The sequence below is a fragment of the Somniosus microcephalus genome, chromosome 4, assembly GCF_052327205.1.
Source record: "Somniosus microcephalus isolate GS21.2 chromosome 4, FLI_Smic_1.0, whole genome shotgun sequence".
Taxonomy (NCBI): domain Eukaryota; kingdom Metazoa; phylum Chordata; class Chondrichthyes; order Squaliformes; family Somniosidae; genus Somniosus; species Somniosus microcephalus.
The window spans coordinates 162,996,857-163,022,328 of NC_140990.1; the positions used below are offsets into that span (position 1 = coordinate 162,996,857).

The 25,472-nt window shown below is 47.8% G+C and overlaps 1 protein-coding gene and 1 pseudogene across 2 annotated transcripts in view; both read right to left on the reverse strand.

The window, feature by feature from the left end:
- erbb4b (erb-b2 receptor tyrosine kinase 4b) overlaps positions 1-25,472 on the reverse strand; it is a 1,694,493-nt gene that overhangs the window by 883,284 nt on the left and 785,737 nt on the right. The gene's annotated exons all lie outside the window — the stretch shown is intronic.
- On the reverse strand, positions 4,791-10,552 carry LOC147119967 (uncharacterized; annotated as a pseudogene).

A 25,472-nucleotide genomic window follows, 5' to 3' on the forward strand; every position in this document is an offset into this window, starting at 1 on the left:
GGGCATTCTGGAGGGGGAGGGTGAACAGCCAGTTGTCGTGGTGCATATAGGTACCAACGATATAGGTAAACAACGGGGTGAGGTCCTAAAAGCTGAATATAGGGAGTTAGGAGGTAAATTAAAAAATAGGACCTCAAAGGTAGTAATCTCAGGATTGCTACCAGTGCCACATGCTAGTCAGAGTAGAAATAGAAGGATATTTCAGATGAATACGTGGCTAGAAGAATGGTGCAAGGGGGAGGGATTCAAATTCCTGGGACATTAAAACCAGTCCTGGGGGAGGTGGGACCAGTATAAACTGGACGGTTTGCACCTGGGCAGGACCGGGACCAGTGTCCTAGGGGGAGTGTTTGCTAGTGCTGTTGGGGAGGGTTTAAACTAAAATGGCAGGGGGTTGGGAACCTGTGCAGGGAGACAGAGGAAAGGGCAGCAAGGATAGAACCAAAAGACAGGAAGGAGAACAGCAAAAGTGGAAGTCAGAGAAATCAAGGGTTTAAATCAAACATGGCCACAGTAAACAATAATTCTAAAAGGTCTAAGAGTGTTAAAAAAACAAGCCTGAAGGCTTTGGCCTAGAAATTAGGTTTGCCTCCGCCAGGGCTTTTGCGCCCGAAATTTTGCGCCCGCGATAATTGCCGCTGCACCCGCCAAAAATTCAGCTGCCCCGCGCCCAGACGGCTGCGGGCGCTAATGGAGGGTTTCAGCGCCTCGCTATGGGCGCTGAATGCAGGTTTGCGGCGCTAATCCCCCGCTGCGGCACCCGATGTGGTGCGGCAGGCTGGGGTACTGCAGGCCTCCTCCTTCTGTTAAGGAGGAGCTGCCTGCAGCCGACCGCTGACCGGTCGATTCGCCCGACAAATGAGCCCGGCACCTCAGAGAAGTGCCGGGCTCGCGGGCCACACACATCAGTGCCGCGGGGGGGTGGTGGAGGAGTCCAGGGAGGGAGGTGCGGGCAGGCGGCCGCCGGGAAAGCGGCCGGCCGCCGCTCCACCTTAATGCGCCGGCGCTACGTGCTGCAACATCCCGTTGAACAATCGTTGGTTGCGGCTGCCACGGGCGAGGCGGCCGCAACTGAATTTGGGCGTCCGGCCGCGTTACCGTGGCAACCGGGACGCTGCGCACACCGATGATGTCATCGGTGCCGGCGCAGCGCTACCGGCTAACGCCGATGGTAGGGCCCAACGCAATTTCGATCGCGGCTATAATTCCGGCGCAAGGCCCTCTAACGCCTCTAATTGGGCGCTAACCCCACCGAATTTCTAGGCCCTTGTGTCTTAATGCGAGGAGCATTCGTAATAAGGTGGATGAATTAGCTGCACAAATATATGTAAACAGATATGATATAATTGGGATTACGGAGACATGGCTCCAGGGTGACCAAGGCTGGGAATTCAACATCCAGGGGTATTCAATATTCAGGAAGGACAGGCAAAATGGAAAAGGTGGTGGTGCAGCATTGCTGGTTAAAGAGGAGATTAACACAATAGTAAGCAAGGATATTAGTTCTGAAGATGTGGAATCTGTATGGGTAGAGCTGAGAAATACCAAGGGGCAGAAAACATTAGTGGGAGTTGTATACAGACCCCCAAACAGTAATGCTGGGGTTGGGGATGGCATTAAACAGGAAATTAGAGATGTGTGCAATAAGGGCACAGCAGTTATCATGGGTGACTTTAATCTACATATAGATTGGTCTAACCAAATTAGTAACAATACTGTGGAAGAGGAATTCCTAGAGTGTATATGGGATGGTTTCCTGGACCAATATGTCGAGGAACAAACTAGAGATCAGGCCATCTTAGACTGGGTATTATGTAATGAGAAAGGATTAATTAGCAATCTTGTTGTGCGAGGCCCCTTGGGGAGGAGCGATCATAATATGATAGAATTCTTCATTAAGATGGAGAATGAAGTAGTTGATTCAGAGACTTGGGTACTGAATTTAAATAAAGGAAACTATGATGGTATGAGGTACGAGTTGGCTAGGATGGATTGGGGACTGTTATTTAAAGGGTTGACGGTGAATAGGCAATGGCAAACATTTAAAGATCGCATGGATGAACTACAGGATTTGTTCATCCCTGTTTGGCATAAAAAGGTGACTCAACATTGGTAACAAGGAAAATTAGGGATAACATAAGATCCAAGGAGAGGACATATAAATTGGCTAGAAAAAGCAGCAAACCTGAGGATTGGAAGCAGTTTAGAATTCAGCAAAGGAGGACAAAGGGATTCATTAAGAAGGGGAAAATAGAGTATGAGAGTAAGCTTGCTGGGAACATAAAAACTGACTGTAAACGCTTCTATAGATATGTGAAGAGAAAAAGATTGGTAAAGTCAAGCGTAGGTCCCTTGCAGTCAGAATCAAGGGAATTTATAATGGGGAACAAAGACAAGGCAGGCCAATTAAATACAGGTAGACTACCTTTTATCCGAACTTCCGAAAACCGAAACCCTCTAAAAACCGAAGGTTTTTTCGTTCAGCGTAAGTCGTGCGCACGACATGACCAGAGTGGCGCACAACTTACGCTGAGTAGAGGGTCAGCGTAAGTCATGCGCATGACCCCGACCCCCGCCGACGACCCCCCGCGGACCCCCGCCGACCCCGACCCCCGCCGACCCCCCCACCGACCCCAACTCCCGCCGACCCCCCCGCGGACCCCCGCCGACCCCCCCCGCCGACCCCCCCGCAGACCCCCGCCAACCCCCCCGCCGACCCCGACCCGCCGACCCCCCCGCCGACCCCCCCCGCCGACCCCCCCGCGGACCCCCGCCGACCCCCCCGCCGACCCCGACCCCCGCCGACCCCCACCGCCGACCCCGACGACCCCCACCCCCGACCCCCACCGCCGATCCCCCCGCTGACCCCCCCGCCGAAACTGACCCCCGCCGACCCACCCCCGACAAATTTCCCAGTCTTATAAAATACCTTCCGAAATCCGAAATTTTCCGAAAACCGAAACACGGCTGGTCCCGAGGTTTTCGGATAAAGGATAGTCTACCTGTACATACTTTGGTTCTGTCTTCACAAAGGAGGACACAAATAAACTCCCAGAGATGTCGGGGAACATAGGGTCTAATGAGAGGGAGGAACTGAATGAAATCAGTATTTGTAGGGAAATGGTGTTAGAGAAATTGACGGGATTGAAGGCCGATAAATCCCCAGGGCCTGATAATCTACATCCTAGTGTTCTTAAGGAAGTGGCACTAGAAATAGTAGATGCATTGCTGGTAATCTTCCAAAATTCTATAGACTCTGGAACAGTTCCCATGGATTGCAGGGTAGCTAATGTAAACCCACTATTTAAAAAAGGTGGTAGAGAAAAACCGGGGAATTATAGACCGGTAAGCCTGACATCGGTAGTGGGGAAAATGCTAGAGTCCATGATAAATGATGTAATAGCAGAGCACTTGGAAAACAGTGACACAATCAGACAAAGTCAACATGGATTTACAAAAGGTAAATCATGCTTGACTAATCTACTGGAATTTTTTGAGGATGTAACTGGTAGAATAGATAAGGGAGAACCAGTGGATGTGGTGTATTTGGACTTTCAGAAGGCTTTCGATAAGGTCCTGCATAAGAGACTTGCGTACAAAGTTAAAGCACATGGGATTGGGGGTAAGGTACTGACTTGGATCGAGAACTGGTTGGCAGACAGGAAGCAAAGAGTTGGAATAAACGGGTCTTTTTCCAAGTGGAAGGCAGTGATTAGTGGGGTACCGCAGGGATCGGTGCTAGGACCCCAGCTAGTCACAATATATATTAATGATCTAGACAAGGGAACTAGATGTAATATCTCCAAGTTTGCAGACGACACAAAGCTGGGTGGGCGTGTGTGCTGTGAGGAGGACGCAGAGAAACTCCAGTCCGATTTGGACAGGTTGGGCGATTGGGCAGATGCATGGCAGATGCAGTATAATGTGGATAAATGCGAGGCTATCCACTTTGGTGGCAAAAACAGGAAGGCAGATTATTATCTGAACGGCAATAGATTGGGAAAAGGGGAAGTGCAATGAGACCTGGGTGTCCTTGTGCATCAGTCGCTGAAGGTAAGCATGCAGGTGCAGCAGGCGGTTTAGAAGGCAAATGGTATGCTGGCCTTCATAGCGAGAGGATTCGAGTACAGGAGCAAGGATGTCTTGCTGCAGTTGTACAGGGCCTTGGTGAGACCACACCTTGAGTATTGTGTGCAGTTTTGGTCGCCTTATCTGAGGAAAGATGTTCTTGCAATGGAGGGAGTGCAGCGAAGATTCACCAGACTGATACCTGTGATGGCAGGAATGACGTATGAGGAGAGATTGGGTCGATTGGGCGTATACTCGCTGGAGTTTAGAAGAATGAGAGGGGATCTCATTGAAACTTATAAAATTCTAACAGGACTAGACAGACTAGATGCAGGAAGGCTGTTCCCGATGGTGGGGGAGTCCAGAACCAGGGGTCACAGTCTAAGGATAAGGGGTAGGCCATTTAGGACTGAGATGAGGAGGAACTTCTTCACCCAGAGAGTGGTGAACCTGTGGAATTCTCTACCACAGAAGACAGTTGAGTCCAATTCATTAAATATATTCAAGAAGGAGTTAGATATATTTCTTAAGGTTAAGGGGATCAAGGGATATGGGGAGAAAGCAGGGACAGGGTACTGAATTTGGATGATCAGCCATGATCGCATTGAATGGCGGAGCAGGCTCGAGGGGCCGAATGGCCTACTCCTGCTCCTATCTTCTATGTTTCTATGTTCTATGTTTCTATGGATCTTGGGAAGGAGGTAGAAGCAGGCTGTGCGGGGTTAGGAGATTATGAGGTTCACAGCCATGGAGGGAAGAGCTCCAGAGGAGATGAGGTCAGTGACATTGTTGGAAACAATGGCTTCATGTTTGGTAGTGGGGTCATGGTCCAGGGGGAGGTAGGAGGAGGTGTCAGAGAGTTGGCATTCAGCCTCCGCACGGTAGAGGTCGATTCGCCAAACAACAACAGCACCACCCTTGTCAGCAGGTTTAATGACAATGTTAGGGTTGGATCGGAGAGAACAGAGTGCTGCAAGTTCAGAGGGAGGTAGGTTGGAGTGAGTGAGGGGAGCAGAGAAATTGAGATGGCCGATGTCACGCCGGCAGTTAGCAATGAAAAGATCTAGAGCGGGTAAGAGGCCAGAGGGAGGGGTCCAAGTAGAACGAGAATTCTGAAAGTGGAAGAAAGGGTCAGCCGTGCGGGGGGAAGACTCCTGACCAAAAAATTGGGCACGGAGATGAAGGCGATAGAAAAAGAGCTCAGAATCGTGCCGAGTTCAAAATTCATTGAGATGGAGGTGTAAGGAGATGAAGCTCAGGCCTTTGCTGAGGACTGATCATTTGGGGTCAGAGAGGGGAACCTAACGTTTGACACAGCATGTAAAATTGCCCCATCTACGGAGATGGCGTCTAAGAATGTTAGAGAGCTCTGTCCAACTCAAGCGACTAGTGCAGCTGAGGTCCACAGCCACCGCCAAACCTAAAGCTGTGAGGCCAAGTCAAAAGCATGTCAGTGAGAGCAGTTCAGTGAATTGTATTCACTGCAAAGGAAATCACTCACCACAGTCCTGCCAATACAGAAATGCGAAGTGTTTTCACTGCCAGAAGCAAGGCCATATTTCAACTGCTTGCTGAGCTAGATCAAAAGCAGGAAATAAGAACCATTCTAGTCGCAATGCAAAGCAACGACAACAAAAGGGAGGAATTCACCATATTTAAGTGAACACACCTGATGTTGAAGAACTAGGCATCTACAGTATCTATGCCACTAGCAGCAACGCTAGTAGTCGTGAGAAAGACTTCCGTACAAAACCTTTGATTAACAACCAATATATTGATGTGTATTGACACGCCGTTAGACTGCTCTAGCATGAGTAAGGACACATATGAGGGTACGTTTAATCAAATACCACTTACAAAGAGTACCGTAGAGTTAAAAACCTACTCCGGAGAAATCCTAGAGACATGTGGACAAATGGAATGTACAATTCAACACAATGGCCAGTCAGTAAAGCTGCCTATTACTGTAGCGAGCTACAACAGGCCAACCCTCATGGGCAAAGACTGGTTAAGAAAGTTAAAACTAGACTGGAAAAACATCTTCAGTGTAGATACTTCAAAGAAGCGACTCGACACAATGCTGACCAAGTATGAAAGCATGTTCACAGTTAGTTATGAGGGCATCGCTGTGTATGACGCGCATATCCACATCAAGTCCAATGCGAAGCCTGTCTGTTGTAAGGCAAGGCATGAGGACTCATGAGTTGGGAGTGAAGGTGCTATTTTCACACTAGGCGCAGTTGAAAAAGACTTTCCCGTGAATGCAACTGAGATTGCAGATGAGACTCAAAAGGACTCAGTACTGAAAAGAGTGTATGAAAACACCTTGAATGGATGGACTGATCAGTGTAGGGACACAGAATTGAAACCATTCCATAACCATCATACTGAATTGTCTTGTGAGCAAGGTTGTATCAAGTGGGGAAACAGAGTGGTGGTACCTACTTCTTTGAGAGATAGAATTCTGGCCGACCCTCATACTGAACATCCAGGGATTGTCAGTATGAAATAAATTGCAAGAAGCTTTGTTTACTGGCCTGGTTTGGACAGTGATCTTGAATCACTTGTCAGCAAATGCAGTGTTTGCCAAAATTGCAGAAACAAACCACCCAAAACTCCACTACAACCCTGGTCATGGCCAAGTAGACCTTTTCAGAGAGTACATGTAGACTTCTGTGAGAAAGCAAATGATTATTTCCTGGTACTTGTAGATAGTCACTCAAAGTGGATTGAAGTGAAATACTACAACTGAACACACCATAGATGAATTGAGTTCTATCTTTGCATGTCATGGCTTACCTGAAGAGCTTGTTTCTGACAATGGCCCTCAGTTCTGTTCTGCTCTATTCCAAGAATTCATCAAACGGAACGGTATCAAACACACTCTTATTCCAACATATCATCCAACTACAAACAGAGTAGCCGAAAGGTCAGTTAGAATAGTGAAAGAAACTCTGAAAAAGCAAGTGTCAGGACTCAGCATGAAGCAATGTTTGGCAAATTACTTGCTGAAGTACAGAACTACTTCGCACACTACAACTGGACATACCCCAGCAGAACTCTTGATGAAGAGGAGATTGAGAACACGATTGAGTCTTGTTCATCCAAATTTGGCTTCAAGAGTTGAGCAGAAACAGTTGAGACAGAAAAGTTATTATGACACCAATCGGAAAGAACACAATTTCAAACAAAATGAGTGTGCTCGTGTTCTCAGTCCCCTTGGCAAGTCGAGTTCACACAAGTGGGATATAGGAACCATAGTAGAGGTTGGTGGAACCAAGAGATTGGTGACAACATCCGAGGTGTTCATGTAGATCAAATGATCTCTGCTAGAGATGAACCAAGACGTGATCGTGAACCACTTGATCATGAACTCATACATGAGTTTGACTCAGTTCAGTCTCCAGTAACTGAAGTATCAAGTTCAAACAAGTCTGAGATAGAAACAGGATCATCTTTGAGTCGGAACCAAAACAAAACAGCCCGAAAATTGTTTCAACACCAAAACCTTCAGTAAGGAGATCAGGAAGGCCCCGCAAACCTGTTATTAAATTGGATTTGTAGTTCATTTAAAAGAAAAAAAGCCAGGAGTTTTTGTTATGTGGTACATGTAATGCTGGGAAAGGTGGGACCATAGTTTTGTTGTATCTGAGGGGAATATGTACATTTTTTTTAAGGGGGAAAGCTGTGTAACGTATTATCACATGGTGTGTCACATGGTTTCATCTGAGCATGCTCAATTCTCCCTGGCCTAATAAAGCAAGCACATGGACGAGCAACTCATCCTGTCTGTCCTTCATTTGTTCTACCCATGTCAATGGGTTCTTCTGGGGCTGGCTGTGACCCAGCACCTCCTTGTTCAGGTGACCCTGAAATAAAAGGTGCCACAAGCACTGATAAGGATTTGCATGCTAGTCGACACATGAATTGCATTTATTTGAGGGGGGAGCAGCAATAATCTAAGAGATAGCTCCATCATCTCCTGTCATTCCCCTACTGTTGGGCACTTGCTCAACAAGTACAGAGATCTGTGTTGGAAGTGGGCTTCTGAACAGCAATGAGGTGGTGTAGCCCTGCGTTATTGCTGTGTCAATCTGTGTCAATCATCATGGTGAATCCAGAGAATACAGACTTCTGTAGATCAGAGTCCCTTGTCTTGAGACAACATCCCAAACAACAATAACTACTTGCATTTATATAGCACCTTTAACATAGTAAACCATCCCAAGGAGCTTCACAGGAGCGTTATCCGCCAAAATTTGACACTGAGCCACATAAAGAAATATTAGAACAGGTGATCAAAAGCTTGGTCAAAGAGGTAGGTTTCATAAGAACATAAGAAATAGGAGCAGGAGTGGGCCAATCGGCCCCTCGAGCCTGCTCCACCATTCAATAAGATCATGGCTGATCTGATCCTAACCTCAAATCTTCTATCACTCTCCATCCCACCTGAACCCATGTGATCTCCCGGGAGAGGCGAAAAAACAGTTAAAAAACCCAATGGCCAATTTGGGAGAAAAAATCTGGGAAATTCCTCTTCGACCCATCTAGGCGATCGAAACTCTTCCAGGAGATCACTCTGTCCCTATATTTTCTACAGTACTTACCTTCTGTAAAGGCGATCTCCACCCCAGCCAGGAACAGGAATAAAACCATCTCCTGAAATCTAACACAGAATTAGAACACAAGAAGTAGGAGCAGAACCAGGCTCAAGGCGTGTCTTAAAGGAGGAGAGAGAGGTAGAGGGGCGGAGAGGTTTAGGGAAGGGAATTCCAGAGCTTGAGGCCTAGACAGCTGAAGGTACGGCCGCCAATGGTGGGGCGAATGAAATCGGGGATGTTCAAGAGGAACTGGAGGAGAGTTCTTGGAAGGCTTTAGGGCTGGAGGAGGTTACAGAGATAGGGAGGGGCAAGGTCATGGAGGGATTTGAACACAAAGATGAGGATTTTTAAATCAAGAAGTTGCCAGACTAGGAGCTAAAGTAAGTCAGCGAGCACAGAGATGATGGGTGAAGGGGACTTAGTGCAAGTTAGAATACGGGCAGCAGAGTTTTGGATGAGCTCAAGTTTATGGAGGGTGGGAGATGGGAGGCTGGCCAGGAGAGCAACAAAGCATTTATGATGCCAGCTATGGCTCAACTTAGGACCTTGGCCAGCAGAGCTCTGGGTGGTCACATTCAGGCTCTACGGTGGTCTGCAGCTTATTCAGACAGTTTTGTAGCAGTACATATGTGCGGGCTGAAGATTCCTCCATAGATGATCTTAAGCTGCACCGGCTGCTCGGCACAATGTCAAGTAACGCCATGAAGTGCTGAAGCTGAGTTCTGGAGCTAAGGTTGGAAGGCAGGTCCTGTGAGGTCTTAATCCCTGGGCTCACCGGCTGCTGATCCTCCAGGCAACAGGGTGCACCCTCTCAGTTTCATCTACAATTTTTCCTCCTCACTTACGCTCTGTACTTCATCAAGTGCCTCCTCTTGCAACTCATGAACTGACCCCACTCCTCGCAGTACAGACACGTGTGCTGATGTACACAGCTGCGGTGAGGGGGGGTGGGGGGGAGGAGGGAGTGATGCAGGATGCTGGGAGGTGATTATTTAAGGCTAATCATTGGGCCCTGGTCACCTAGAAGAACAGAAGAGTATATTTTATAATGGTCGCAGTAAAACACCATTTGAAACAGAGCTTTACATGGTAAAACATTGGTAGTGTGTTATGTTGCAGTGAATGTCTGTGTGTGAGGGAGTAAAAGAGTTAGTGAATAAGGAAGTAAATAGGGAAAAGCAAAGGAGGATACTGGCCATGAGCGCGGAGGCCTCCGTGACTAGTATCTCCAGAGACCTCTCTTTTGAAGGAGGTAAAACTGCAATTTGTGTGACCTCCTCCCACACCCTTCCTCTCCATTCCCTGATGCTCATTATGTGCTGCCTTCTTTTGCAAGTACTGTAGATAGAACAGAGACATGTGATAGGAAACAGAACATGACAGAAGATCAGTGTGATCCAAAAACTCAGACAAGCAGCCACCTTATGCGATTGTGCAGGTTATGTCATGTGGGCAGCATACTTGGCTCACGGGGCAAATGCATTGTGATAGCAGCATTATAGAAACCCCTACCACCCTTGTAAAACATGGGCATCTGAGTGCATATGGAATGTAGATTAACACTTGCCAGACAGCTGGGTACTCACCCTGTCTCATGTGTACCACACTTACATTTGAGTGTTATTGAGATGCCTTTTAACACGGCCCTGTAAAATTATGCAAAATTTGAGCGCACTTACCATGGAGAATTTCTTCTTCATGCTCCCTTGGTAGACAGCATAAGGGTGAGACAGCATTTACTCTCTCTGATACTTCCATTCAGATTTGACTAACATCGTCATCCATACCTGGTTTGGCCCTTCAGCGATGGGTATAGTCGAGTCCGTTTCAAAGGAAGCATCTTCAGATTTGATAAGGATTTGCTGTTCAGTCTTGATTTCCATTTTGAGTTCCTTACCACCAGACCAATGTATTTCTTCAGGGCTGATTATTATTTGACCTTTGACCAAATAGGTAACCGCTTGCACAGAAACATAGATTTGTAACCTAGTGAAGGCCTCCGAGGAGAGATAACAGATGATACAAGCTCTAAACCGAGTCCTAACCCTGAACCCACCACTTGACGTCCAATTATTATTGATGCCACACTTGGTGGCATAGGCTGATTATCTCATTCTCACTTAGTTGGTGTGTGTCATGCTACTGGTGGTAAGTTAAGATGCTGCATGCCAGAATGTGCCAGAAAATTGTCTAAAGTACCTCAGCATTAGCAAATTGGGATATTTTCCTCGGTTTCAGAATACCAGGATGTCAAGGTACAACCAAAGGTATAAACTAATAAAAATCCGGGAAGGCGCCGAACACCTCGAGTCTCTTCGATGGGAGCAAGCAGAAGCCAAGTGCAAACAGCGGAAGGAGCACACATCAACCCAAGCATCCCACCCAACCGAGCCTTCAACCACCGTCTGCCCCACCTGTGTCAGAGACAGTAGGTCCCGCATTGGACTCATCAGTCACCTGAGAACTCATTTTTAGTGTGGAAGCAAGTCATCCTCGGTTCCAAGGGACTGCCGAAGAAGAAGAAACGAATAAAATACTGTACCGCATTATCAAGTTTACTTTCATCAATTGCCTATTCTTTCCTAAAGTTTAAAACTAACTGCTTACGTGCACGATTACTGCATTCCTTCGCAATCAGCTGCCATCAGTAAATACATGCTGCAGAAGTCTTCTCATTGATGCTGACCAGTTACATCCAAATAGTTATCTTCTATGCTCTTCACGGCTTTGACCTTTGACCATTGGAGTTAGATGACTGCTTGCGCAGCAACACGGGTTTGTTTGTAACCTAGTGAAGGCCTCCGAGGAGAGATAACCGACAATATGAGCTTCTAACCCTCGCCCTAAACCCTGAGCCCACCACTCACCTGGCATCAGTTCTAATCTTCAGCAGCCTTGTCTTAATGCCATAAAACTAAACTGAACACAGTGGGGAATTCAGTATCAAGTAGATCACCCATGTATGCAAACAAACTTAACAAAAGAACAAAAGATTCCTTCAAAGCATTTGCTCCCAGGTGTAACTGTCACAAGAGGTGCTTGTGTTTTTAACAAGCCTCCCCCCTCAAAGGACCCAATTATCCATTGTGCCAGCTAATTAAAATATTAATACTGTTTTGAGTGCATGACGTGGTCAGTGATTATGGTACGGCTCGATTGCCTGTAAGTGGTGCAGAGAAAAGGTTATACCCCAAGATCTGCTGTCATTCAATACATAGAATTAGATTGAAGTGGCCGCACAGAAACAGGCCATTCGGCCCAACTGGTCTGTGCTGGTGTTTATACAGCACACAAGCTTCCTCTCACTCTAATTACCTCTGCGCACTCTGCCCCTGTATCCCTCTGCTCCCTTCTCCTTCATGTTGGCATCAAGCCACCCCTTAAATGCATCAGCGCTCTCTGCCTCTACCACTCCCTGTGGCAGCGAGCTCCACATTCTCATCACTCTCTATGTAAAGAAATCCCTCCATTAATGCAACATGCATAGATGCTGCCTTGCGTTTGCTCGGCTGAGATAATTTGCGAATTTAATTTGATCTGCTCAATTTGGAGATGAGCACTTTAATTAGTTTGGTGACAAATAGCTGCTCACTCCATTCCGGGAAATTAGGGTTAGCATAAGATCCAAGGAGAGGACATATAAATTGGCCAGAAAAAGCAATAATCCTGAGGATTGGGAAGAGTTTAGGATTCAACAAAGCAGGACAAAGGGATTAATTAAGAAAGGGAAAATAGAATATGAGAGTAAGCTTGCAGGGAACATAAAAACTGACTGTAAAAGCTTTTATAGATATGTGAAGAGAAAAAGATTGGTGAAGTCAAGCGTAGGTCCCTTGCAGTCAGAATCAGGGGAATTTATAATGGGGAACAAAGAAATGGCAGACCACCTAAATACATATTTTGGTTCTGTCTTCACAAAGGAGGACACAAATAACCTCCCAGGGATGCCGGGGAACATAGGGTCTGATGAAAGGGTGGAACTGAAAGAAATCAGTATTTGTAGGGAAATGGTGTTAGGAAAATTGATGGGACTGAAGGCCGATAAATCCCCAGGGCCTGATAATCTACATCCCAGGGTATTAAGGAAGTGGCCTTAGAAATAGTAGATGCATTGCTGGTCATCTTTCAGAACTCGATAGACTCTGGAACAGTACCCATGGATTGGAGGGTAGCTAATGTTACCCCACTATTCAAAAAAGGTGGTAGAGAAAAAGCGGGGAATTATAGACCGGTAAGCCTGACATCGGTAGTGGGGAAAATGCTAGAGTCCATTATAAAAGATATAATAGCAGAGCACTTGGAAAGCAGTGACAGGATCGGACAAAGTCAACATGGATTTACAAAAGGTAAATCATGCTTGACTAATCTACTGGAATTTTTTGAGGATGTAACTGGTAGAATAGATAAGGGAGAACCAGTGGATGTGGTGTATTTGGATTTTCAGAAGGCTTTCGATAAGGTTCCACATAAGAGGTTAGCATGTAAAATTAAGGCACATGGGATTGGGGGCAAGGTATTGACTTGGATAGAGAACTGGTTGGTGGACAGAAAGCAAAGAGTTGGAATAAACGGGTCATTTTCCGAGTGGCAGGCAGTGGCTAGTGGGGTACCGCAAGGATCGGTCCTAGGGCCCCAGCTGTTCACAATATATATTAATGATCTGGACGAGGGAATGGGATGGATTATCTCCAAATTTGCAGACGACACAAAGCTGGGTGGGAGGGTATGCTGTGAGGGGGATGTCGTGAAACTTCAGTTCAATTTGGACAGGTTGGGTGATTGGGCAGAAACATGGCAAATGCACTATAATGTGGATAAATGTGAGGTTATCCACATTGGTGGCAAAAGCAGGAAGGCAGATTATTATTTGAATGGCAATAGATTGGGAGAAGGGGACGTGCAAAGAGACCTGGGTGTTCTTGTGCACCAGTCGCTGAAGGTAAGCATGCAGGTGCAGCAGGCGGTTAAGAAGGCAAATGGTATGTTGGCCTTCGTAGCAAGAGGGTTCGAGTACAGGAACAAGGATGTCTTGCTGCAGTTGTACAGGGCCTTGGTGAGACCGCCCCTTGAGTATTGTGTGCAGTTTTGGTCGCCTTACCCGAGGAAGGACGTTCTTGCCATGGAAGGAGTGCAGCGAAGATTCACCAAACTGATACCTGGGATGGCAGGAATGACGTATGAGGAAAGATTGTGTCGATTGGGCTTATACTCACTGGAGTTTAGAAGATTGAGATGGGATCTCATCGAAACCTATAAAATTCTGTCAGGCCTGGAAGACTAGATGCAGGAAGGATGTTTCTGATGGCCGGGGATTCCAGAACCAGGGGTCATAGTCTAAGGATAAGGGGTAAGCCATTTAGGACTGAAATGAGGAGGAATTTCTTCACCCAGAGAGTGGTGAACCTGTGGAATTCTCTGCCACAGAGGGCGGTAGAGGCCAGTTCATTAAATATATTCAAGATGGGGTTGGATATATTTCTTAAGGCTAAAGGGATCAAGGGATATGGGGAGAAGGCAGGGACAGGGTACTGAATTTGGATGATCAGCCATGATCTCATTGAATGGCGGAGCAGGCTCGAAGGGCCGAATGGCCCACTTCTGCTCCTATCTTCTATGTTTCTATGTTCGTCTGAGTGTCCCGCTTGCAAGTTGTGGCGAGAAGCAAGAATGGCGAATCCTTCCTGATTGCAAAGAGGTTGGGGGGAAAAAATCCCACAGTTACGTGCTGCACATCTCGGCTGTGTGGTGTCAATTACATCAAATATTAGATGAACAGCAGCAGAAACAAATCAGCTATTAAATTTAATAGCTCTCCGCTGCTGTCAACATATTTTTGGCTTGCTTGATTATGTTTAGCTGCAAGATGGAACGCATTGGAGGTGTAATTGATAAAAGAGGGTGCTGCCACATCAGGACAGCTAAATGACTGCGAGAGCTGAAAAGTAGTCTCAGCGAGTTCTGGGTGCAATAGTATTCTGTACTGTGTTTTACGAAAGCAAAAAAGGCTGATTCTTGGCAACAGAGCGGGCAACTTAATCTATGCTCCCTCTGAATGGTTTTTCAATAGGAATGGCTGTAACCCAAGATGTATCCAATTTGACATTTCAATACGTTAAGGAACTGAAATGTGCTAATAATTCTTGTATACACCACTAGGTTTGATTAAATTTTTTCATTACCGGGGCTTATGCACTGTGTACTCTCCTGCTTATCATTTTACAGCTCAGCTTTGACCGAGGACTATTAAGCTACACAGCAAGGCGCTGGAACAGGATGTATTATACACAAGCATATTTTTGCCATTAATAACTTTAACCATTTAGGTCTCAGAGCGGCATCTCCGCAGAGGGTGCAGTTTGATTTACAGCAACATAATTAGATAATAAATAAGAATGATTCCTGCTTCTGCGGGACCTATAACTTTGTAGCACAAGATTCATTTCTTGCGTTTATTACGAGCACTGCAAAAGAATATGCAGTTGGTGAAATGTACTAGCCGCAGTAACTACAGGGAAATGCACCCATTAAACAAACATATAACATAACAATAAAAAGCCTGGAACTGCAAATCGTCAAGAGTGTTTTGTAACATATTGGCCTGGAATCCCAACCCCCTTCCACTGCCCCCCACCCGCCCCCCACCCCTGTGATTTACTGTCCCTTTAATAAAAAAACAGTCAATATTGACACTGCTGGATAAGGTGGTTAAAAAGGCATATGGGATACTTGCCTTCATTAGCCAAGGCAGGGCGGGACTTGTGGTTTTCATTTACTCGCAAAATACAGCAAACACAAAGGCTTTTGACAAAGTCTGGTCAAGAAGGTAAGAGCCCATGGGATCAAGGACAATTTGGCACATTGGATCCAAAATTAGCTTAGTGGCAGGAAGCAGAGGGTGATGGTCGAAGGTTGTTTTTGTGACTGGAAGCTGTGTCCAGTGGTGTACCGCAGGGATCGGTGCTGGGTCCTTTGCTGTTGGTAGTGTACATTAATGATTTAGATGTCAATGCAGGAGGTATGATCAGTAAGTTTGCAGATGACACGAAAATTGGTGGAGTGGTAAATAGCGAGGAGGGAAGCCTCAGGCTACAGGACGATATAGGTGGGTTGGTTAGATGGGCAGAACAGTGGCAAATGGAATTTAACCCTGAAAAGTGTGAGGTGATGCATTTTGGGAGGACTAACAAGGCAAGGGAATACACAATGAATGGTAGGATCCTAGGAAGGACAGAGGATCAGAGGGACCTTGGTGTGCATGTACATAGATCCCTGAAGGCAGCAGGACAGGTAGATAAGGTGGTTAAAAAGGCATATGGGATACTTGCCTTCATTAGCCGAGACACAGAATATAAGAGCAGGGAGGTTATGATGGAGCTGTACAAAACGCTGGTTAGGCCACAGCTGGAGTACTGTGTGCAGTTCTGGTCGCCACACTATAGGAAGGATGTGATTGCATTGGAGAGGGTGCAGAGGTGATTCACCAGGATGTTACCTGGGCTGGAGCGCTTCAGCTATGAAGAAAGACTGGACAGGCTGGGGTTGTTTTCCTTAGAGCAGAGAAGGCTGAGGGGGGACCTGATTGAGGTGTGCAAAATTATGAGGGGTATAGATAGGGTAGATAGAAAGGAACTTTTCCCCTTAGTAGAGGGGTCAATAGCCAGGGGCCATAGTTTCAAGGTAAGGGGCAGGAGGTTTAGAGGGGATTTGAGGAAAAACTTTTTCACCCAGAGGGTGGTTGGAATCTGGAACTCACTGCCTGAAAGGGCGGTAGAGGCAGGAACCCTCACAACATTCAAGAAGCATTTAGATAAGCACTTGAAACGCCATAACATACAAGCCTATGGACCAAGTGCTGGAAAATGGGATTAGAATAGACAGGGCTTGATGGCCGGCGCGGACACGATGGGCTGAAGGGCCTCTTTCTGTGCTGTATAACTCTATGGCCTAGAAATTCAGTATCGCCATGTTTGGGGCGCTACAGTCGAGCGTGCGCTAAATTTAGCGCCCAGCGCAACTTAGCGCCACCTTCACCGAAATTGAGTTGCATCGCCCCAAGAGGTTGCTGCTGCGCTAAAGCAGGTGGTACACGATTATCCTAAGGCGCTAAGCCGGCGAGCCGAGGCGCTACTACCGAGGGCAGACGCAGCGCAGGTGCGGCGAGTTAGCGATTGCAGGCAGACACGCTGGCGCCGGTCACCTCTTAAAGGGGCAGGGTCGATTTGGCTTGCAGCCACGCCCTGCACATTGGAGCCCTGATTCTAGGCCTGGACAGACCTGCTGCGACATCGTTACGCCTACGACCATGGAGAAGGCCAGGGAGCGAGCGCAGCGCTTCAGTGAGGGGGCCCTGAAGGTTCTGGTTGGCGCAGTGGAGCGCAGGCGACCTATCCTCTTTCCTGACAGTGGCAGGAGGCCGCTGCCCAGCGAATATAGAAAAGCTTGGAGGGAGGTGGCACACAGAGTGACCTCCAGCAGCATGGTCCCTTGGACCCCAACGCAATGCAGGAAGAAGTTCAATGACCTCACTCGGGTTGTCAGGGTGAGGACCCTTTCCAGTATCCTCTTCATCCCTGCATGTGCACCTCACTTTATGGCCAAAGGGTCCTGAAAGCCCCAATGCCCAGCCCTCATCCAACACCTATGGGACTCTCATGAAAATCACATGCACATTCACCACTTTACACACTGTCAGGGCTATTCGACCATGGAAGGCAGTGCAGCCAAGATCAGGGCTTGACACTGTCAGGGCTATTCAACCATGGGAGGCACTGCAGGCAAGATCAGGGCTTGACACTGTCAGGGCTATTCCACCATGGGAGGCAGTGCAGGCAAGATCAGGGCTTCACACTGTACTCAGAGCCCGTCCTTTCTCTTGCAGGGCAAGCTGGCCCACAATAGGAGGTAGCAGCAATGGACCGGGGGAGGCCGTCCTGAACTTAAAGACCTCAGCAATCTGGAGCAGCGAGTGGAATGGATTATGGCAGGCCGGCTGATTGGCCCCGTCACCACTGGAGATGCCGACCCCGTTCTGGACAGCAATGGTAAGGTCATCACCTTTTTGACCTCTCTCTTTCCACTTGTGCCTCACACCAGCATCCTTTGCCACTATCGAACCAATGCAGTGCATTGCAGCACTCATGCCTCCCTCGCTGCCACCCAGTCCTCACACTAAAGCAACTCTTGTACCTCCCTGCTTTCAGATGCTGATTCGCCAGGTGAGGAGGCGGGCCCTCAAGCTGGCACTGTGAGTGAATCGGAAGGCGAGGAGAAGGAAGAGGAAGCTGTAACATCAGTGCCACCCTCAGCCGAGGCAGCCCATGGCCATGATGGGGACACGTCTTCCCTGGAGGGGAGCTGGGGGGAAGGGTCTGAGGAGGGTGAAGCTCCGGGGCCCAGCGGACTGCAGCAACGCGGGAGGGGGGGGTAGGGAAGCTCGGCGGCCTTCTCCCCGTAGGGTGAGTGTGGCCTCCAGTCCTGCTACAGTGAGCGCAGAGGAGGTGCGGCTCCTTGGTGAAATGGGCACCCAGGCGGAGCGCAGGCACACTGAGCTCATGGCTGCAGTGGCAAGGATGCCTGACTCCATAGAGTCACTGGCAAGGAGTGTACAGGAATTCGGGGCAGCACAGGCAAGGAGTCTGCAGGACTTCGGTGCAGCACACGCGGCTTCCAGCCAAGTGCTTAGTCGTGCCATGCAGTCACTGGCTGGTCTGATGCAGACACAGATCAGGGCCACACAAGCACTAACTGCTGCCACCCTCGCTGGATCGGCCAGGATTCGCCAGGGCCCTCGCCGCGCCGCAGCAGGCCAGCAGTCTGTGCTTCAGCAGATTGCTGCGCATGCTTCAGTGCTGCCCCGTGCGAGTGCCAGTGTCTTGTCCGACCAGGAAGTGCCTGTGCTCTGTCAGGTTGGCAGCATTCCAGCTGCCAACATTGTCACTCCTCCACTGCAGCTGCCACCACCCGTAGGACAGACTGCTGCCGCCCAAGCAGAGTTGGAGCAGTCAGCAGCCGGGCCCTCCAGGCCCAGAGCTGGTCCAGGCCGTCCCCCAAGGGCATCTGCTGACTCACTATCTGACCCTCAGCAGCCTTCCCCCAGCCTTGCTGCAGCCACTGGGGTCCCATTGCGGAGGAGCTGCAGGGCGGGAAGGGGCCAATCTCGCAAGCGAGGCAGATCACCCTCGCAGGCCAAAAAGTAGGAGGTGTGGCAAAATGTTGTGTTTCTTTTTTGTGAAGGCTGAGGATCATGGCCATTTTTGTTTAACTCTTTTGTTCATTGTCTCCAGGTTGTGAGAGCCAGTTATGTGTCTGACTGCTTTTTGGGGGGTTTCTCTGTATTTGTTTGTCATGCGGGAAGGGCACAGAGTTTGTTAAATAAATAATTGTCTTTATTCAGATTGTGCATGTTTGCACTTTGAACTATTTGTTGCCTTGACCGGCTCAGAGTTTGGGGAGCGGGTCCATTCATGTTCTTTCAATGGCACAAACCATTCCCTGAGAAGGGGCCTAGAACCGACTTGCAATAAGCCGCTGACGGATGGCCCTTGCACTTTGTGCCTCCCTCCCGTCTTGGTGCTCCTCCTCCTCCTCTTCCTCCTCCTCTTCCTCCTCCTCTGGTGGTCCTCCAATGTCTGCTGGCAGTGGCTGAGTCCTGAGGATAGCCAGGTTGTGCAGCATGCAGCACACTACAACGAAATGGGAGACTCGCTCAGGCGAGTACTGTAGAGCTCCCCCGGAATGGTCCAGACAGTGGAACCGTTGCTTTAGCACGCCGATTGTGTGCTCAATGATGTTCCTCGTCGCTTGTTGGCTGTCATTTTATCGCTCTTTAGCAGGGGTGGTGGGCACACGGAACGGAGTCATCAGCCAGGTGCACAAAGGATAGCCCTTGTCCCCGAGAAGCCAGCCTCCTGGGTGAGCCGGGGCTTCAAAAATGTCTGCCACAGAAGTCTGGCGCAGGATGAAGGCATCGTGGCTGCTGCCTGGAAAGCGGGCATTGACAGCTAGTATCAGCCGCCTGTGGTCACACACCAACTGCATGTTCAACGAATGGAACCCCTTCCGGTTGCGGTAATCCTCGGCATTCTCTAGAGCTGCCCACAAAGCCACATGCGTGCAGTCAATGGCCCCCATCTGCGGAAGGATGTTCTTGCCATGGAAAGAGTGCAGCGGCGATTCACCAGGCTGATACCTGGAATGGCGGGAATGACCTACGAGGAGAGATTGAATAGTTTGGGCTTGTACTCACTGGAGTTTAGAAGATTGAGAGGGGATCTCATCGAAACATATAAAATTATGGCAGGCCTGGACAGGCTGAATTCAGAGAGAATGTTTCCAATGGCAGGGGAGCACAGAACCAGGGGCCACAGTCTAAAAATAGCGGGCAAATCATTTAAAACAGAGATGAGGAAGAATTTCTTCACTCAAAGAGTGGTGAGCCTGTGGAATTCCCTGCCACAGAGGGCTGTGAAGGCTAATTCAATAAATATTTTCAAGAGAGAATTGGATATATTTCTGAAGGCTAAGGGGATTAAGGGTTACGGAGAAAAGGCGGGGACGGGGTACTGAACTGGTAAGATCAGCTAAGATCCCAGACGAAGATCAGCCATGATCTCATTGAATGGCGGAGCAGGCTCGAAGGGCCGAATGGCCTACTCCTGTTCCTATCTCTATGTTCTATGTTCTATGGGGAAGCCCGCTATTCTTGCAAATCCCACTGCACGCTCTTGCTGCTTATCCAGGGTCATGGGGAAGGAAATATACTGACGTCTCATAAGAACATAAGAAGTAGGAGCAGCAGTAGGCCATACGGCCCCTCGGGCCTGCTCCGCCATTCAATAGGATCATGGCTGATCCGAATCTAGACTCATGTCCACTTCACTGCCCTCTCCCCGTAACCCCTAATTCCCTTATCTGCTAGGAAACCGTCTATCTCCATTTTAAATTTATTTAATGTTGCACATTCCGCAGCTCTCTGGGGTAGCAAATTCCATAGATTTACTACCCTCTGAGTGAAGAAGTTTCTCCTCATCTCAGTTTTGAAAGGGCAGCCCCTTATTCTTAGATTATGCCCCTTAGTTCTAGTCTCACCCATCAGTGGAAACATCCTCACCGCATCCACCCGATCAAGCCCCCTCACAATCTTATATGTTTCGATAAGATCACCTCTCATTCTTCTGAACTCCAATGAGTAGAGACCCAACCTACTCAACCTTTCCTCATACGTCAACCCCCTCATCTCCGGAATCAACCGAGTGAACCTTCTCTGAACCGCCTCGAGAGCAAGTATATCTTTTCTTAAATATGGAAACCAAAACTGCATGTAGTATTCCAGGTGTGGCCTCACCAATACACTGTATAACTGCAGCAAGACTTCCCTGTTTTTATACTCCATCCCCCTTGCAATAAAAGCCAAGATTCCATTGGCCTTCCTGATCACCTGCTGCACCTGCATACTAACTTTTTGTGTTTCATGCACCAGGACCCCCAGATCCCTTTGTACTGTAGCACTTTGCAGTTTCTCTCCATTTAGATAATAACTTGCTCTTTGATTTTTTTCTGCCAAAGTGCATAACCTCACACTTTCCAACATTATATTGCATCTGCCAAATCTCTGCCCACTCACTTAGCCTGTCTATGTCCTTTTGCAGGTTTTTTATGTCCTCCTCACTCACTGCTTTCCCTCCCATCTTTGTATCGTCGGCAAACTTGGATATGTTGCACTCGGTCCCCTCCTCCAAATCGTTAATATAGATTGTAAAGAGTTGGGGTCCCAGCACTGACCCCTGCAGAACACCACTAGTTACTGATTGCCAGCCTGAGAATGAACCATTTATCCCAACTCTTTGTTTTCTGTTAGATAGCCAATCTTCCACCCATGCCAGTATATTACCCCCAATCCCGTGATTTCTTATCTTGATCAGTAATCTTTTGTGTGGAACCTTGTCAAATGCCTTTTGGAAGTCCAAATACACTACATCCACTGGTTCCCCTTTATCCACCCTATATGTTACATCCTCAAAAAATTCGAGCAAATTTGTCAAACATGACTTCCCCTTCATAAAACCATGCTGACTCTGTCCTATTAAATTATGTTTATCCAAATGCTCTGTTACTGTTTCCTTAATAATGGACTCCAACATTTTGCCAACCACAGATGTTAGGCTAACTGGTCTATAGTTTCCAGCTTTTTGTCTACTTCCCTTCTTAAATAAGGGTGTTACATTAGCAGTTTTCCAATCTGCCGGGACCTTTCCTGAGTCCAGGGAGTTCTGGAAAATAATCACCAATGCATCCACAATCCCTACCGCCACTTCTCTCAAGACCCTAGGATGTAGGCCATCAGGTCAGGGGGATTTATCCGCCTTAAGTCCCATTATTTTACTGAGTACCATCTCCTTAGTGATTTTAATCGTGTTTAGCTCCTTCCCCCCCCATTGCCCCCTGTTTGTCCAGTGTTGGGATATTTTTAGTGTCCTCTACTGTAAAGACTGATACAAAATATTTGTTCAGTGTCTTTGCCATCTCCATGTTCCCCACCACTAGTTTCCCGGTCCCATCCTCTAAGGGACCAACGTTGACTTTAGCCACCCTTTTTCTTTTTATATAGCTGTAGAAACTCTTGCTATCTGTTTTTATATTTTTTGCTAGTTTACTTTCATAATCTATCTTCCCTTTCTTAATTAATCTTTTAGTTATTGTTTGCTGGCTTTTAAATGCTTCCTAATCTTCTATCCTCCCACTAGATTTGGCTACTTTATATGCCCTTGTTTTCAGTCGGATACTATCCTTTATTACTTTACTAAGCCACGGATGGCTGTCTTTTCTTTTATTCCCCTTTTTCCTCAGTGGAATATATTTATCTTGATTGATGTGAAATATCTCCTTGAATGTAGACCACTGCTCTTGTACCGTCTTACACTTTAATCTGTTTTCCCAGTCCACTTTAATCAATTCTACTCTCATACCTTCATAGTCTCCTTTATTTAAGCTCAGTACACTGGTTTGAGATCCAACTCTCTCATCCTCAAACTGAATTTGGAATTCAACCATATTATGGTCACTCATTCCAAGGGGATCCTTTACTAGGACATTTTTTATTAATCCTGTCTCATTACACAGGACCAGATCTAAGATTGCCTGCCCCCTGGTTGGTTCAGTTACATACTGCTCAAGGAACCCATCCCTAATACACTCTATGAACTCTTCCTCAAGGCTGCCATGCCCAATTTGATTAGTCCAGTCAGTATGAAAGTTAAAATCCCCCATGATTATAGCTGTTCCCTTATTACAAGCCCCAACTATTTCCTGATTTATACTCCGACCAACAGAGTTGCAACTGTTAGGAGGCCTATAGACTACGCCCACTAGTAACTTTTTCCCCTTATTATTCCTTATCTCCACCCAAACTTTTTCACTATCCTGATCCTTTGACCCAATATCATTTCTGACTATTGCAGTGATTCCATCCTTGATTAAAATAGCAACCCCACCTCCCTTTCCTTCCTGTCTGTCCTTCCTAATTGTCAAATACCCTTGTATGTTTAGTTCCCAGTCATGATTATCTTGCAGCCATGTTTCTGTAATGGCCACCAGATCATACCCATGTGTAGTTATTTGTACCGTCAACGCGTCAATTTTGTTACGAATGCTGCGTGCATTCAGATAAAGAACTTTCAAATATGTTTTCTGACAATTTATTCCTGCTTTTACCCCTTTTACTACTTTACCTTTATCATTATACATTCTGTCCCTTCCTGACACGCTCTGGTTTTTAATTCCCCCACTGCTACCTTGCTCTATTGCCTTCTCCGCTGTCATTTTTATTTTTCGCTCTCTTAAAACCTCCCCCCCACTAATTTAGTTTAAAGCCCTCTCTACAGCCCTAGTTATTCAATTCGGCAGGACTCTAGTCCCAGCACTGGCCAAGTGAAGTCCGTCCCAATGGAACAGCTCTCTCCTGTCCCAGTACTGATGCCACTGTCCTTTTGAAGAGGGCATTCGTGCCCTGGCAGATGCAGCAATGCACCGCGAACTGGGAGATATTGGCAAAGTCCCCAGTAGCGGATTGGAAGGAGCCAGTGGCATAGAAGTTGAGAGCCACAGTCACCTTCACTGCCACCGACAGAGACGTCCTGCTTCTCAGCTGAGGCTGCAGATCTCTCTGAAGCAGGTGGCAGATCTCAGTGACCACCTCCCTTCTGAATCAAACCTCCGAATGCACTGCTCCTCAGACATGTTGAGGTAGGAGAAGTGCTGGTGGTATACCCTGGGAGGGTAAGGCCTCCTGTGCCGATGCCTGTTGGCCCTCCTCCGTCTGGCCATGATTGGCACTCTCTCTCGGCGGCTCTGAGCCCTCTCAATGCAATGGAGAAACCCAACGTTTCCACCCATTGCAGCCCCCATTATATGTGGCCACTCAAGGCTATGGCACTGAAAAATCAATCCAACTGCAAAGCTCTGGGCTGAAGCCAGAAGTACCTGTGCGAGCGCTGAGTCAAAGCAGAAAGCTCTCTCCCTTTGTCTCTCTGCAAATCTCTCTCTCTCTCACACAGAAGGAGTGGTCCAAAATGGCTACCACGAAGAATGCAGGAAGAGTCCCCTTTAAATAGCGCCCCCCCAGCCCCACAGCGACTGGGAACTGTTCCACTCAACCAGTCGCTGCGAGCGCCAGGCGGAAAGGGGGGCGCACTGAAGTTCCGGTTCGGGGCGCACCAAGGGCGTTGCACCATGAAATTACGTCAGGATCTGCGCGCGCAGCTGAGCGGGCATTGCGGTTTTGCGCCGCCGCTAAATCTTCACTCAAGTTCGCGAGAGGCGCAGATCACGCCGCGCCCGGGCGCTAGCCGCTTCGTGCCCTACTTATCGCCCTCTTAAGGCGCTAGCGGCTGACGCTACCAACTGAATTTCTAGGCCTATGACTCTATGACAACAGCAAACAGAGTCTCCTAATAAAAGCAGGGTTATTCCTCCAGCAAAATGCAATGATGTGTGTAAAATCAATCCCAGTCACTTACAACAGTGCGGTCTCCAGGCATGATTGACGGGGGAATTACCCAATCATCTCCATTCAGGCCGGGACTTTTTGTGTCACTGTATGCGGCCGTGCAGGCTGAACAGCACTTTTAAAAGATGGCACAATGTCCAGCTACTTACACCTGTTTTACATCGGTTTTGCACCAATGCCTGCACCAAGGGGTATGCAAATGATCCTACCCAGGAAACTTGTGTGTAACTCCCTCTGCAGGCCACGGGTGGGCTCAATGATTTTCTTCAGGCTGCATGTAGTAAATGGACCTTCCAGGATATTCTGGTACAGCCTTTTAAAAGTGCTGCTCAGTCTCCACTATTCAGAACACTAGGGAACAAACTGGAAAGGCAGCTACAGTGCTCTATTCTTTCGGGCTGGTAAGGTAACACATTGACCGTTCTCTCCACTTCCTCCAGGAGATTGGAGACATCATGGCATTGAATTTTGGATTATAAGGGAATCGAGGGTTATGGGGATAGTGTGGGAAAGTGGAGTTGAGGTAGAAGATCAGCCATGATCTTATTGAATGGCGGAGCAGGCTCGCGGGGCCATATGGCCTACTTCTGCTTTTATTTCTTATGTTCTCAGAGAGGTCCTCATAGGACCAGTGCCAGCTATAAATTCTTTGGGAAGGGGGTGGTAATATAGTGTCAGAGTCATAACAACACAGAAGGAGGCCATTCGGCCCATTGAGTCCGTGCCGGCTCTCTGTAGAGCAATCCAGTCAGTCCCATTCCCCCGCTCTATCCCCGTAGCCCTGCAAGTTTATTTCCCTC